Raw genomic sequence first — 14689 nt, 5'->3', positions numbered from 1 at the left:
ATTTCTGCCCTAATTTTTAAGATTTCTTTCCTTCTACTAACCCTGGGGTTCTTTATTTCTTCCTTTTCTAGTAGCCTTACTTGTAGAGTTAGGTTATTTATTTGACTTTTTTCTTGTTTCTTGAGTTAAGCCTGTATTGCTATGAACCTTCCCCTTAGTACTGCTTTTAAAGTGTCCCACAGGTTTGGGGTTGTTGTGTTTTCATTTTCATTTGTTTCTATGCATATTTTGATTTCTTCTGTGATTTGTTGGTTATTCAGTAGCCTCCATATGTTGGAAGTTTTAATAGTTTTTCTCCTGTAATTGACATCTAATCTTATTTTGTTGTGGTCAGAAAAGATGCTTGGAATTATTTCAATTTTGTTGAATTTACCAAGGCTTGATTTATGGCCCAGGATGTGATCTATCCTGGAGAAGGTTCCATGTGTGCTTGAGTGAAAGATGAAATTCCTTGTTTTGTGGTGAAATGTCCTATAGATATCAGTTAGGTCTAACTGGTCTATTGTATTACTTGAAGTTTGTTTTTCCTTGTTAATTTTCTGTTTAGTTGGTCTATCCATAGTTGTGAATGGGGTATTAAAGTCTCCCACTATTATTGTGTTATTGTGAATTTCCCCCTTCATACTTCTTAGCATTTGCCTTACATATTGTGGTGCTCCTATGTTGGCTGCATATATATTTATAATTGTTATATCTTCTTCTTGGATTGATCCTTCGATCATTATGTAGTGCCCTTCTTTGTCTCTTTTCACAGCCTTTGTTTTAAAGTCTATTTTATCTGATATGAATATTGCTACTCCTGCTTTCTTTTGGTCTCTATTTGTGTGGAATATCTTTTTCCATCCCTTCACTTTCAGTCTGTATGTGTCCCTTGTTTCAAAGTGGGTTTCTTGTAGACAACATATATAGGAGTCTTGTTTTTGTATCCATTCAGCCAGTCTTTGTCTTTTGGTTGGGGCATTCAACCTATTTACATTTAAGATAATTATTGATAAGTATGATTCCATTGCCGTTTACTTTATCCTTTGGGGTTTGAGTTTATACACCCTTTTAGTGTTTCCTGTCTAGAGAAAATCTTTTAGCATTTGTTGGAGAGCTGGTTTGGTGGTGCTGAATTCTCTCAGCTTTTGCTTATCTGTAAAGCGTTTGATTTCTCCTTCATATCTGAAAGAGATCCTTGCTGGGTATAGTAATCTAGGCTGTAGGTTATTTTCTTTCATCACTTTAAATATGTCCTGCCATTCCCTCCTGTCCTGAAGAGTTTCTATTGAAAGATTAGCTGTTATCCTTATGGGAATCCCCTTATGTGTTATTTGTTGTTTTTCCCTTGCTGCTTTTAATATTTGTTCTTTCTGTTTGATTTTTGTTAATTTGATTAATATGTGTCTTCCAGTGTTTTGCCTTGTGTTTATCCTGTTTGGGACTCTCTGGGTTTCTTGGACTTGGGTGATTATTTCCTTCCTCATTTTAGGAAAGTTTTCAGCTATTAGCTCCTCAATATTTTCTCATGAACTTTCTTTTTGTCTTCTTCTGGGACTCCTATGATTCCAATGTTGGGGCATTTAACATTGTCCTGGAGGTCTCTGAGATTGTCCTCATTTCTTTTAATTCATTAGTCTTTTTTCCTCTCTGATTCATTTATTTATAACATTCTATCTTCCACCTCACTAATCCTATCTTCTACCTCAGTCCTGTCTGACTCTTTGAGACCCCATGAATCGCAGCACGCCAGGCATCCCTGTCCATCACCATCTCCACTATTTGTTCCCTTCAGAGTGTTTTTGATCTCATTTATTGCATTATTCATTATATATTGACTCTTTTTTTATTTCTTCCAGGTCCTTGTTGAAGGTCAATCCCAAGTGGAAGGTCAGGAATGGCGGCAGTAAGGAGATACCCTTCATCCAAGGTAAGGAGCAGTGGCTGTGCTTTGCTGGAGCAGCCGTGAAGAGATACCCCATACCCAAGGTAAGAGAAACCCAAGTAAGATGGTAGGTGTTGCAAGAGGGCATCAGACGGCAGACACACTGGAACCATACTCACAGAAAACTAGTCAATCTAATCACACTAGGACCACAGCCTTGTCTAACTCAATGAAACCAAGCCATGCCTGCGGGGCAACCCAAGACAGATGGGTCATGGTGGAGAGGTCTGACAGAATGTGGTTCACTGGAGAAGGAAATGGCAAGCCACTTCCATATTCTTGCCTTGAGAACCCCATGAACAGTATGAAAAGGCAAAATGATAGGATACCGAAAAGGGAACTCCCCAGGTCGGTAGGTACCCAATATGCTACTGGAGATCAGTGGAGAAACAACTCCAGAAAGAATGAAGGGATGGAGCCAAAGCAAAAACAATACCCAGCTGTGAATGTGACTGGTGATAAAAGCAAGATCTGATACTGTAAAAAACAAAATTGCATAGGAACTTGGAATGTCAGGTCCATGAATCAAGGCAAATTGGAAGTGGTCAAACAAGAGATGGCAAGGGTAAATGTCGACATTCTAGGAATCAGCGAACTAAAATGGACTGGAATGGGTGAATTTAACTTTGATGATCATTATATCTACAACTGCGGGCAGGAATCCCTCAGAAGAAATGGAGTAGCCATCATGGTCAACAAAACAGTCCAAAATGCAGCACTTGGATGCAATATCAAAAATGACAGAATGATCTCTGTTCGTCTCCAAGGCAAACCATTCAATATCACAGTTATCCAAGTCTATGCCCCAACCAGTAATGCTGAAGAAGCTGAAGTTGAACGGTTTTATGAAGACCTACAAGGCCTTGTAGAACTAACACCACCAAAAGATGTCCTTTTCATTATAGGGGACTGGAATGCAAAAGTAGGAAGTCAAGAAACACCTGGAGTAACAGGCAAATTTGGCCTTGGAATGCAGAATGAAGCAGGGCAAAGACTAATAGTGTTTTGCCAAGAAAACACACTGGTCATAGCAAACTCCCTCTTCCAACAACACAAGAGAAGACTCTACACATGGACATCACCAGATGGTCAACACCAAAATCAGATTGATTATATTATCTGCAGCCAAAGATGGAGAAGCTCTATACAGTCAACAAAAACAAGACCAGGAGCTGACTGTGGCTCAGATCATGAACTCCTTATTGCCAAATTCAGACACAAATTGAAGAAAGTAGGGAAAATCGCTAGACCATTCAGGTATGACCTCAATCAAATTCCTTATGATTATACAGTGGAAGTGAGAAATAGATTTAAGGGCCTAGATCTGATAGATAGAGTGCCTGATGAACTATGGACAGAAGTTCATGACATTGTACAGGAGACAGGGATCGAGACCATCCCCATGGAAAAGAAATGCAAAAAAGCAAAATGGCTGTTTGGGGAGGACTTACAAATGGCTGTGAAAAGAAGAGAGGTGAAAAGCCAAGAAGGAAAGGAAAGATATAAGCATCTGAATGCAGAGTTCCAAAGAATGGCAAGAAGGGATAAGAAAGCCTTCTTCAGCAATCAATGCAAAGAAATAGAGGAAAAGAACAGAACAGGAAAGACTAGAGATCTCTTTAAGAAAATTAGAGATACCAAGGAAACATTTCATGCAAAGATGGGCTCGATAAAGGACAGATATGCTATGGACCTAACAGAAGCAGAAGATATTAAGAAGAGATGGCAAGATACACGGAAGAACTGTACAAAAAAGATCTTCACGACCCAGATAATCATGATGATGTGATCACTCATCTAGAGCCAGACATTCTGGAATGTGAAGTCAAGTGGGCCTTAGAAAGCATCACTATGAACAAAGCTAGTGGAGGTGATGGAATTCCTATTGAGCTATTTCACATCCTGAAAGATGATGCTGTGAAAGTGCTGCACTCAATATGCCAGCAAATTTGGAAAACTCAGCAGTGGCCACAGGACTGGAAAAGATCAGTTTTCATTCCAATTCCAAAGAAAGGCAATGCCAAAGAATGCTCAAAATACCACACAATTGCACTCATCTCACATGATAGTAAAGTAATGCTCAAAATTCTCCAAGCCAGGCTTCAGCAATACATGAACTGTGAACTCCCAGATGTTCAAGCTGGTTTTAGAAAAGGCAGAGGAACCAGAGATCAAATTGCCAACATCCACTGGATCATGGAAAAGGCAAGAGAGTTCCATAAAACATTAATTTCTGCTTTATTGACTATGCCAAAGCCTTTGACTGTGTGGACCACAATAAACTGTGGAAAATTCTGAGAGACATGGGAATACCAGATCACCTAACCTGCCTCTTGAGAAACCTATATCCAGGTCAGGAAGCAACAGTTAGAACTGGACATGGAACAACAGACTGGTTTCAAATAGGAAAAGGAGTACGTCATGGTTGTATATTGCCACCCTGCTTATTTAACTTCTATGCAGAGTACATCATGAGAAACGCTGGACTGGAAGAAACACAAGCTGGAATCAAGATTGCTGGGAGAAATATCAATAACCTTAGATATGCAGATGACACCACCCTTATGGCAGAAATTGAAGAGGAGCTAAAAAGCCTCTTGAAAGTGAAAGAGGAGAGTGAAAAAGTTGGCTTAAAGCTCAACATTCAGAAAACGAAGATCATGGCATCTGGTCCCATCACTTCATGGGAAATAGATGGGGAAACAGAAACAGTGTCAGACTTTATTTTTTGGGGCTCCAAAATCACTGCAGATGGTGACTGCAGCCATGAAATTAAAAGACGCTTACTCCTTGGAAGGAAAGTTATGACCGACCTAGATAGCATATTCAAAAGCAGAGACATTACTTTGCCGACTAAGGTCCATCTAGTCAAGGCTATGGTTTTTCCAGTGGTCATGTATGGATGTGAGAATTAGACTGTGAAGAAGGCTGAGTGCCGAATTATTGATGCTTTTGAACTGTGGTGTTGCAGAAGACTCTTGAGAGTCCCTTGGACTGCAAGGACATCCAACCAGTCCATTCTGAAGGAGATCAACCCTGGGATTTCTTTGGAAGGAATGATGCAAAAGCTAAAGCTCCAGTACTTTGGACACCTCATGCAAAGAGTTGACACATTGGAAAAGACTTTGATGCTGGGAGAGATTGGGGACAGGAGGAGAAGGGGACGACAGAGGATGAGATGGCTGGATGGCATCACAGACTCGGTGGACTTGAGTCTGAGCGAACTCTGGGAGTTGGTGATGGACAGGGAGGCCTGGCGTGCTGCGATTCCTGGGGTCGCAAAGAGTCGGACACGATTCATTGACTGAACTGAACTGATTGACTCTTTTTTTATTTCTTCCAGTTCCTTGTTAAACCTTTCTTGCATCTTCTCAATCTTTGTCTCCAGGCTATTTATCTGTAACTCCAATTTGTTTTCAAGATTTTGGATGATTTTCAGCATCATTACTTGGAATTTTCATCAGGTAGATTCCCAATCTCTTTCTCTTTTGTTTGGTTTTGTGGGCATTTATCCTGTTCCTTTACATACTGTGTATTCCTCTGTCTCTTTGTCTTGTTTATATGGCAGTGTGGCATTTCTATATTCTGGCAGTTTGTGGAGTTCTCTTTACATGTTTTCTGAGAGACTGTATTCTTGTATTTAAGGGCTTCCCTGGTGGTGCAGAGGTTAAAGTGTCTGCCTGCAATTTGGGAGACCTGAGTTCAATCCCTGGGTTAGGAAGATGCCCTGGAGAAGGAAATGGCAACCCACTCCAGTATTCTTGCCTGGAGAATCCCATGGATGGAAGAGCTTGGAGGGCTACCGTCCACGGGTCACAAAGAGTCAGACACAACTGAGCGACTTCACTCACTTTCACTTTATTGTGGAATTTCCTTGCTGTGGTTGGGGTTGTATGGGTGGCTTATCAAGGTTTCCTGGTTAGGGAAGCTTGTGTCTGTGTTCTGGTGGGTGAACTTGGATTTCTTCTCTCTGCAGTGCAATGAAGTGTCCAGTAATGAGTTATGAGATGTCAGTGGGTTTTGAGTGACTTTTGGCAGCCTGTATATTGAAGCTCAGAGATATTTTCCTGTGTTACTGGAGAATTTGTGTGGTATGTCTTTCTCTGGAACTTGTCAGCCCTTGGGTGGTGCTTGGATTCAGTGTATGTATGGAGGCATTTTAAAAAGGATCTTCACGACCCAGATAATCACGGTGGTGTGATCACTCATCTAGAGCCAGACATCCTGGAATGTGAAGTCAAGTGGGCCTTACAAAGCATCACTATGAACAAAGCTAGTGGAGGTGATGGAATTCCAGTGGAGCTATTTCAAATCCTGAAAGATGGTGCTGTGAAAGTGCTGCACTCAATATGCCAGCAAATTTGGAAAACTCAGCAGTGGCCACAGGACTGGAAAAGGTCAGTTTTCATTCCTATCCCAAAGAAAGGCAATGCCAAAGAATGCTCAAACTACCACACAATTGCACTCATCTCACATGATATTAAAGGAATGTTCAAAATTATCCAAGCCAGGCTTCAGCAATACATGAATCGTGAACCTCCTGATGTTCAAGCTAGTTTTAGAAAAGGCAGAGGAACCAGAGATCAAATTGCCAACATCTGCTGGATCATGGAAAAAGCAAGAGAGTTCCAGAAAAAAACATCTATTTCTGCTTTATTGACTATGCCAAAGCCTTTGACTGTGTGGATCACAATCAATTGTGGAAAATTCTGAGAGAGATGGGAATATCAGACCACCTGACCTGCCTCTTGAGAAATCTGTATGCAGGTCAGGAAGCAACAGTTAGAACTGGACATGGAAAAACAGGCTGGTTCCAAATAGGAAAAGGAGTATGTCACGGCTGTATATTGTCATCCTGCTTATTTAACTTCTATGCAGAGTACATCATGAGAAAACTGGACTGGAAGAAGCACAAGCTGGAATGAAGATTGGCAAGAGAAATATCAATAACCTCAGATATGCAGATGACACCACCCTTATGGCAGAAAGTGAAGAGAAGCTAGAAAGCCTCTTGATGAACGTGAAAGAGGAGAGTGAAAAAGTTGGCTTAAAGCTCAACATTCAGAAAACGAAGATCATGGCATCCGGTCCCATCACTTCATGGGAAATAGATGGGGAAACAGTGTCAGACTTTAGTGTTTTGGGCTGCAAAATCACTGCAGATGGTGGCTGCAGCCATAAAATTAAAAGATGCTTACTCCTTGGAAGAAAAGTTATGACCAACCTAGATAGCATATTCAAAAGCAGAGACATTACTTTGCCAACTAAGGTCTGTCTAGTCAGGGCTGTGGTTTTTCCAGTAGTCATGTATGGATGTGAGAGTTGGACTGTGAAGAAGGCTGAGCCCCGAAGAATTGATGCTTTTGAACTGTGGTGTTGGAGAAGACTCTTGAGAGTCCGTTGGACTGCAAGGAGATCCAGCCAGTCCATTCTGAAGGAGATTAGCCCTGAAATTTCTTTGGAAGGAATGATGCTAAAGCTGAAACTCCAGTACTTTGGCCACCTCATGCGAAGAGTTGACTCATTGGAAAAGACTCTGATGCTGGGAGGGATTGGGGACAGGAGGAGAAGGCGACAACAAAGGATGAGATGGCTGGATAGCATCACTGACTGGATGGACGTGAATCTGAGTGAACTCCAAGAGTGGGTGATGGACAGGGAGGCCTGGCATGCTGCGATTCATGGGGTCACAAAGATTCGGACACGACTGAGTGAGTGAACTGAACTGAACTGATGGAGGCATTTGATGAGCTCCTGTTGATTAATGTTCCCTGGAGTCAAGAGTTCTCTGGTGTTCTCATCTTTTGGACTTAAGCCTCCTGCTTCTGATTTTTGGGTCTTATTTTTACAGTAGTCTCAAGACTTCTCCATCTATACAGCACCGTGATAAAACATCTAGGTTAAAGATGAAAAGTTTCTCCACATTTTGGACACCCAGAGAGGTTCACAGAGCTACATGTAGAAGAGAAGAGGGAGGAGAGAGATAGAGGTGACCAGGATGAGATGAGATGGAATCAAAAGAGGAGAGAGCAGGTTAGCTAGTAATCACTTCCTTTTGTGCTTTCCAAACTCTGGACTGCTTAGAGATGTTCACGGAGTTATAGAGAGAAGAGAAGAGGGAGCAAAGAGACAGAGGTGGCCAGGAGGATAATGGGGGGAATCAAAAGAAGAGAGACAGATCCAGCCAGTAATGAGTTCCCTAAGTGTTCTCCAACATCCGGAACACACAAAGAGATTCACAGAGTTAGGTAGAGAAGAGAAGGGAGAGGGAAGAGATAGAGGCAACCCAGTGGAGAAAAAGGAGAGTCCAAAGGGGGAGAGAGCAGTCAAGCCTGTAATCTCGCTCCCAGGTAAAAATGGGTACTGAAGATTGGGTTCTTAAAGGTACAAAATTGATAATAAATACCAAGGCAAAGATTAAAAATCTAGAGTAGAGGTTGGATTTTCAAAAATATAATATTAAAGAAAAAGGGAAAAAATTATAAAAATTATAATATATGTGAAGTTTGCTTTAAAAAATAGGGTCTCTTTTTTTCTGAAAAGTAATGGTTACAAAAATGAAAATTAAATGCGTATTAGAGGACTTAAAATTTTAAAAAAAATTAAAAACTTAAAGAATGATAGTAAAAATATATCTAGGACTTTGGTGTTGTTGTGGGCAGTGTGGGGTCAGTTTATTTTCAGATAGTTCCTTGATCCAGCTTATATTTCTCAAGATCCCCTTCCTATGTAGTTGCACTAACTACATGGTTTTAATCTATTGCACCTGTCACTTTCAACAAGGTTCCCTCTTACTTAGCTTCTGATTGCTGGTCTCTTCGGTGTCTAATTTCCTCCCTGGCACAAGGGGGCGGTGGTGGACACTTTCTTAGGCTCACTTGTTAAGTCGTGCTGTGGGGAGGGAGGGATGCTGCAAACAAATAACACTGGCATGTGCTTGCAGTGTCTCAGCCACACTGGGTTTGCCCCTGCTCATGGAGTGTGTGCTTTCCCTGTATACACTGCTCAGGATCTAGGTTGCTCTGCCGGGAACTGTCTGAGGCCGGCCCTGGGTTGTATGCACTTCCCAGGTCTAAGCCACTCAGGTTCAGGTACTCGGGTAGTCCTCAGAGGAGCAGACTCCGTTGGAGCTGCGTTTTGTGCCCTTCCTAGGTCTGAGCAGCTGAGGTGACCAGGTGTTTGGCGAGGGTGGTCTTTGTGACTTATTGCCTCCTCCATCCCTGCCGCTCAGTTTTCTGGGCATATAACTGGTGCACCTTCTCAGGCAGATGTGTACCATCAAGAATCCCAAGAAGTTTTGGTTAGCAATGAAGCCTGCTTGCAGTTTGGTAGATAATGCCTCTCTGGGACCATGATTGCCCCTTTCCGGCTCTGGCTGCCCTCGTCTGCCTGTCACCAGAGGGGGATGAGCTGATCTGAAGCTGGCTAGCTCTGCTCAGTCCTTTGTTAGGTGAGTGGGCCTGACAGTGTCTTAGGTCAGGGCTTTTCATGTAGCTCTAGTCAGTCCTTTGTTCTGTAAGTGGTCTTGGCATTGTCTTAGGTTAGAGCTTTACATGTGGTAGTTATCCCACAGTCTGGTTTGCTATCCCAAGTTAGTTCTTTCAGATTGCCCTTGGGGCATTCAAGCCTGGTCCTTACTCTAAGCAATGCAGCCCGCGCCTTCCTGCCCAGCCCCTGGTTGCTAGTGGTGAATACAGGCGTCCAGATTGAACTTCCAGATGTTCAAGCTGGATTTAGAAAAGGCAGAGGAACCAGATACCAAATTGCCAGCATACTTTGGATCATTGAAAAAGCAAGAGAATTCCAGAAAAACATCCAATTCTACTTTATTGACAATGCCAAAGCCTTTGACTATGTGGATCACAACAAACTGCACCATTCCTCAAGAGATGGGAATATCAGGCCACCTGACCATCCTCTTGAGAAATCTGTATGCAGGTTAAGAAGCAACAGTTAGAACTGGACATGGAACAACAGACTGGTTCCAAATCAGGAAAGAAGTATGTCAAGGCTGTATATTGTCACCCTGCTTATTTAAATTCTATGCAGACAGAGTACATCATGCAAAATGCCAGGCTGGATGAAGCACAAGCCAGAATCAAGATTGATGGGGGAAATATCAATAACCTCAGATATACAGATGACAGTACCCTTATGGCAGAAAATGAAGAAGAAATAAAGAGCCTCCTGATGAAAGTGAAAGAAGAGAATGAAAAAGCTGGCTTAAAACTCAACATTCAGAAAACTAAGATCATGGCATCCAGTCCTATCACTTCATGGCAAATAGGACAAGGAAACAATGGGAACAATGACATATGGATGTGAGCTGGACCATAATAAAACCTGAGCACTGAAGAACTGATGCTTTTGAACTGTTATGTTGGAGAAGACTCTTACGAGTCCCTTGGACTGCAAGGAGATCCAACCAGACAATCATAAAAGAAATAAGTCCTGAATCTTCATTTGAAGGACTGATGCTGAAGCTGAAATTCCAATACTTTGGCCACCTGATGAGAAGAACTGACTCATTAGAAAAGACCTTGATGTTGGGAAAGATTAAAGGCAGGAGGAAAAGGGGATGACAGAGGATGAGGTTGTTGGATGGTATCACCAACTCAATGGACATGAGTTTGAGCAAGTTTCAGGAGTTGGTCATGGACAGGGAAGCCTGGTGTGCTGCAGTCCATGGGGTGGAAAAGACTCAGACACAACTGAGTGACTGAACTGAACTGACCTGGATGGTTATTTTGAGTGTTCCTAAACTTCTTAATCTATTTGCAGATTATTTTAGTTTATTAAAACAGATGGCACTGTATCCAGTACAGAGTGATTTTACTATTTTAAATATATGGATAACCTTAATTCTGTTCATTTGGATGCATCTCTATGCTAGTTGTCATGTAGGTTAAAATTTAGTTTTGACACACACCTGGTTTTCTCCTTTTTAACATAAAATGAATTATGATATTAAGTAAAATTTTACAGCATTTGTGCTAACTACAAAGATTAAAGTTTTCATATTGAATTACATATTAGTTTGGTTCTAGATAGGGATGTCACGATTTAAGTCTTCACATTAAACATAAAGTCAGATAAAAGTAAGGAATTGCAAGGTATATCATCTATAATCTAATTGGGAACTTTCTTATTGTTAATTTATAGACACTCTTAGAATAAGCCACATTTGCACATTATTGGCTGATGTATTTTGGTGGGGTAAGTCACAGTTACAACTTATTAATCTGATAATTTTTTTGTCAGATTTGGAAGCTAAACATCCTATTATTATAGTATATATCTATGGCTCAGAACCAGTATTCATTTAAAATTCAGAAAATCTTATGAAAAATTCAAGTGAACTTTGATATATCATACTTGTGTGGATAAACTAAAATTTCTGATATTGATATGTTCAAGGTAACTAGAGTTTTAGTATCATAATGAACAACAACAGTATACTAACATGGCAGTGGAGATCTTTATCTTATCCTTGCTGAAGTTATTATTAGAACATATTGATTGTACTTATAGCATTTATAACAGTCATCCTCTGTATTTATGTTGTATCTATATTTTCTTGATCCTGAACTCCTAGAGGGCCAAGTTAGTATCTCTATGTCTTCATAGTACTGTGCAAAATTATATCATACAGCTACTATCTTTAAATGTGTGTTCCTAAAGTCACATCAGTCATGTCCGACTCTGTGCGACCCCATAGATGGCAGCCCACTAGGCTCCTCTGTCCCTGGGATTCTCCAGGAAAGAATACTGGAGTGGATTGCCATTTCCTTCTCCAATGCATGAAACTGAAAAGTGAAAGTGAAGTCTCTCAGTCGTGCCCAACTCTTAGCGACCCCATGGACTGCAGCCTACCAGGCTCCTCCGTCCATGGGATTTTCCAGGCAAGAGTACTGGAGTGGGTTGCCGTTGCCTTCTCCGTGTTGAACAAAATATAATTGATTACTCCATTTCTACAAGACTGTCCTTTTTAATGCCATGAGGCATAGGTAAGATTAGTATACTACTTAGAGGTAGAATTTTGCAAGTGTGTACTTCTTGGAGGGCAATGTAGAGAAATGGTTAAGAAATAGAAAACCTAGGATTAAAGAAAACAACAAAAACTGGAATTCTTCTTCTATAACATTGAAAAAAACTTCTTAAACTACCAGCGTTTTGGTATCTATAAAATGGGGATGATATTATTAATGTGGGTTACAGTTCATAGACTTAGCTCATTCACAAGCTCAGCACCCTTCACAATGCCCTCCAAGATTCCCTGCTACACTGAGTAGTCCTGCTGTTTAGTTTGGAGACCTCCAGAACCACTTGAAGTCACTCATAACTTCCCTCCAAATTGAGCTTAGATCGCTACTCTAGCTTTAAGTAAATGTCACATACTGACCAAGATTTCTTTCTTATGTTTGGAAAGAAAGTGTATGTGAATATATAAACAAAGATAATTAATAGTTGTTCTCCTTCTATAGTATTTTGAGGAAAATACAACTGTGATTATCAAAATCCTGAACATATTATCAGTCGAGACTTATAAAAGTATGTATATAAAATAAAAATGCATGAAAGCCTTTACCTTCATGTTATTCTAATCTAGAAATTAATGCTTCCTAAGAGTGTTTTAAGAATTAAATGAGACAAGTCCAAAGCATTTTACATACTGCCTGGTCCAAGGTAAATGACCAAGAATGGTGATTAATGTGGCTATGTTTTAGATAATACCTAAAGTGAAAAGACTTTCTCAACAAAATGAGTAGTTATGTGTTATACATAGATTGGAATACCATATGAGCAAATAAGGGCACAAAAAATTAAGTATCTTATTTACACTCACACAGATTATAAGTAGTAAAACAAGTATTTGAACCCAGGAAGGTTGACTTCAGAGCCCATACTCCTTTTCTGTAAAGGGTCAGATAACAAATACTTCTGTTTTTTAGGTCATATGGTCTCTGTTACAAGTATCAACTTTATACTGTGATAGCAGCCTTGAATAATACAAAAACAAATGGACATATCTGTCTTTCAATAAAACTTTATTCACAAAAATAGGTGGCATGCCTGCTTTGGCTCATGAGCTACAGCTTGTTGATACCTGCTCTAAAATAAAGTTTCAGGATATCATGAAACATTTTCCACAAAATAAGAATGAGATTATTATTATTATTTGAAGTTTAAAATCTTTATAATTATGAAAGTATGATAACTTATTTACAGGAGTGTTTTAAAATACAGAACAAAGTTACATAAAGTTCCACTATGTATTACAATTATTTTTAGTTGTAGTTTCAATATCAAACTCTCAAAAATTAATTGAATTAATAGTCAGAAAACTAGAAGGATATTATAGGTCTGAAAAGTACTATGAACCAATTCAACATAATTAAGATTTATACAATTTTCATACAACAGCAGTATACAAATCCTATCCAAGTTTCCAGGAGAGAATGGAACATATCTAGGGACATAAAACAAGGTGTTAAAATTTCATAATTAAATAATTCAGTTCAAATCCTAGGGACTTATCCCTAGGCTACCTGATTTATATCAATTAATTCATTTTTTTTTTGAACCCAGGGATACCAGAACATGAATTGAAAAGAACAAATGGGTCCAGTTTCAGGGATACTGAAAAATAATGACAAGTTATACCTTTAGACTGCACTAAGGCTCAGAGGGCAAGAAAAGTGATCTTGCAATCCCTCAAGGGTTTCTTGTCAAATTTGAATGAACTTTGATTAAATTGTGTGAACATATAAAAGATGGTTCTTTCTTAGATTTCTGAAGTTGTCTTATGACCTTTAAAGGGTTAGACCTTGGACTTGAAATTCTCACATCATCTGCTCTGTCCAATCTATTGGTAACTTGGTCAAAACTAGAAATGGCTAACTAAGTTAGAAAATAATAAGAGAAAGATAGAATGGTAAATTACCACCCTATAGGAATTACAGCCTTTAACTGAGCTTTAAGAAGAGATTCTTTAAATAAAAGAGACATACAATCCATATCAAACTTATGATAATTAAAAGGCCAAAGAGAGAACTCCTGTTGCTTGGATAATAGATAATGAAAACTACAGAGCAATATAAAACAAACAAACTCTCCACCTTTGGCCAGGAGAAAGGAGGCCAAAGTGTTGGAGCTTCAGCTTCAACATTAGTCCTTCCAATGAATATTCTGGGTTGATTTCCTTTTGAATTTACTGATTTGATCTCCTTGCTGTCCCAGGGATTCTCAAGAGTCTTCTTGAGCACCACAATTCAAAACCATCAATTCTTCATTGTTGGCAAGGTTGGCTCTTACCTGGAGGCCCTGGGGGAGGGGGGAGTGGGGAGTGCGGAAAGCTGTTTTTAACTCATTCAGGTTATAGGCTGAATTCAGTTCCTGTGATTTTAGTACAGAGATCTCTATTTCCTTGCTGGCTGTCAGCTGAGTACTGTTCTCAGAGCTTAAGACTACTTGAAGTTCCTAGTCACAGGTCTTCTCCATCTCAGCAGTGGAAAAATATAATTGTGTTGACTCCCTCACAGGCTTCATATCTCTTTGACTTTCTCTTCCACTTGCTGGAGAAAACTAATTTTAAGGGTTTGTGTGTTTGCATTAACACATGCAAATGCTCTCCTTTCTGCCATATGATGTACCTTAGTGACAGTAATGATATTTTGTCATATTTATCACATTGCATTAATGGACCACCTACATTCAGAGCAGAGATTATAAAATGGCAAATTAATTGGCTGATATTCTTAGAAT

The sequence above is a fragment of the Oryx dammah genome, unplaced genomic scaffold (genome assembly GCF_014754425.2).
Source record: "Oryx dammah isolate SB20612 unplaced genomic scaffold, SCBI_Odam_1.1 HiC_scaffold_17, whole genome shotgun sequence".
NCBI lineage: Eukaryota > Metazoa > Chordata > Mammalia > Artiodactyla > Bovidae > Oryx > Oryx dammah.
This window is presented reverse-complemented; position numbering follows the sequence as displayed.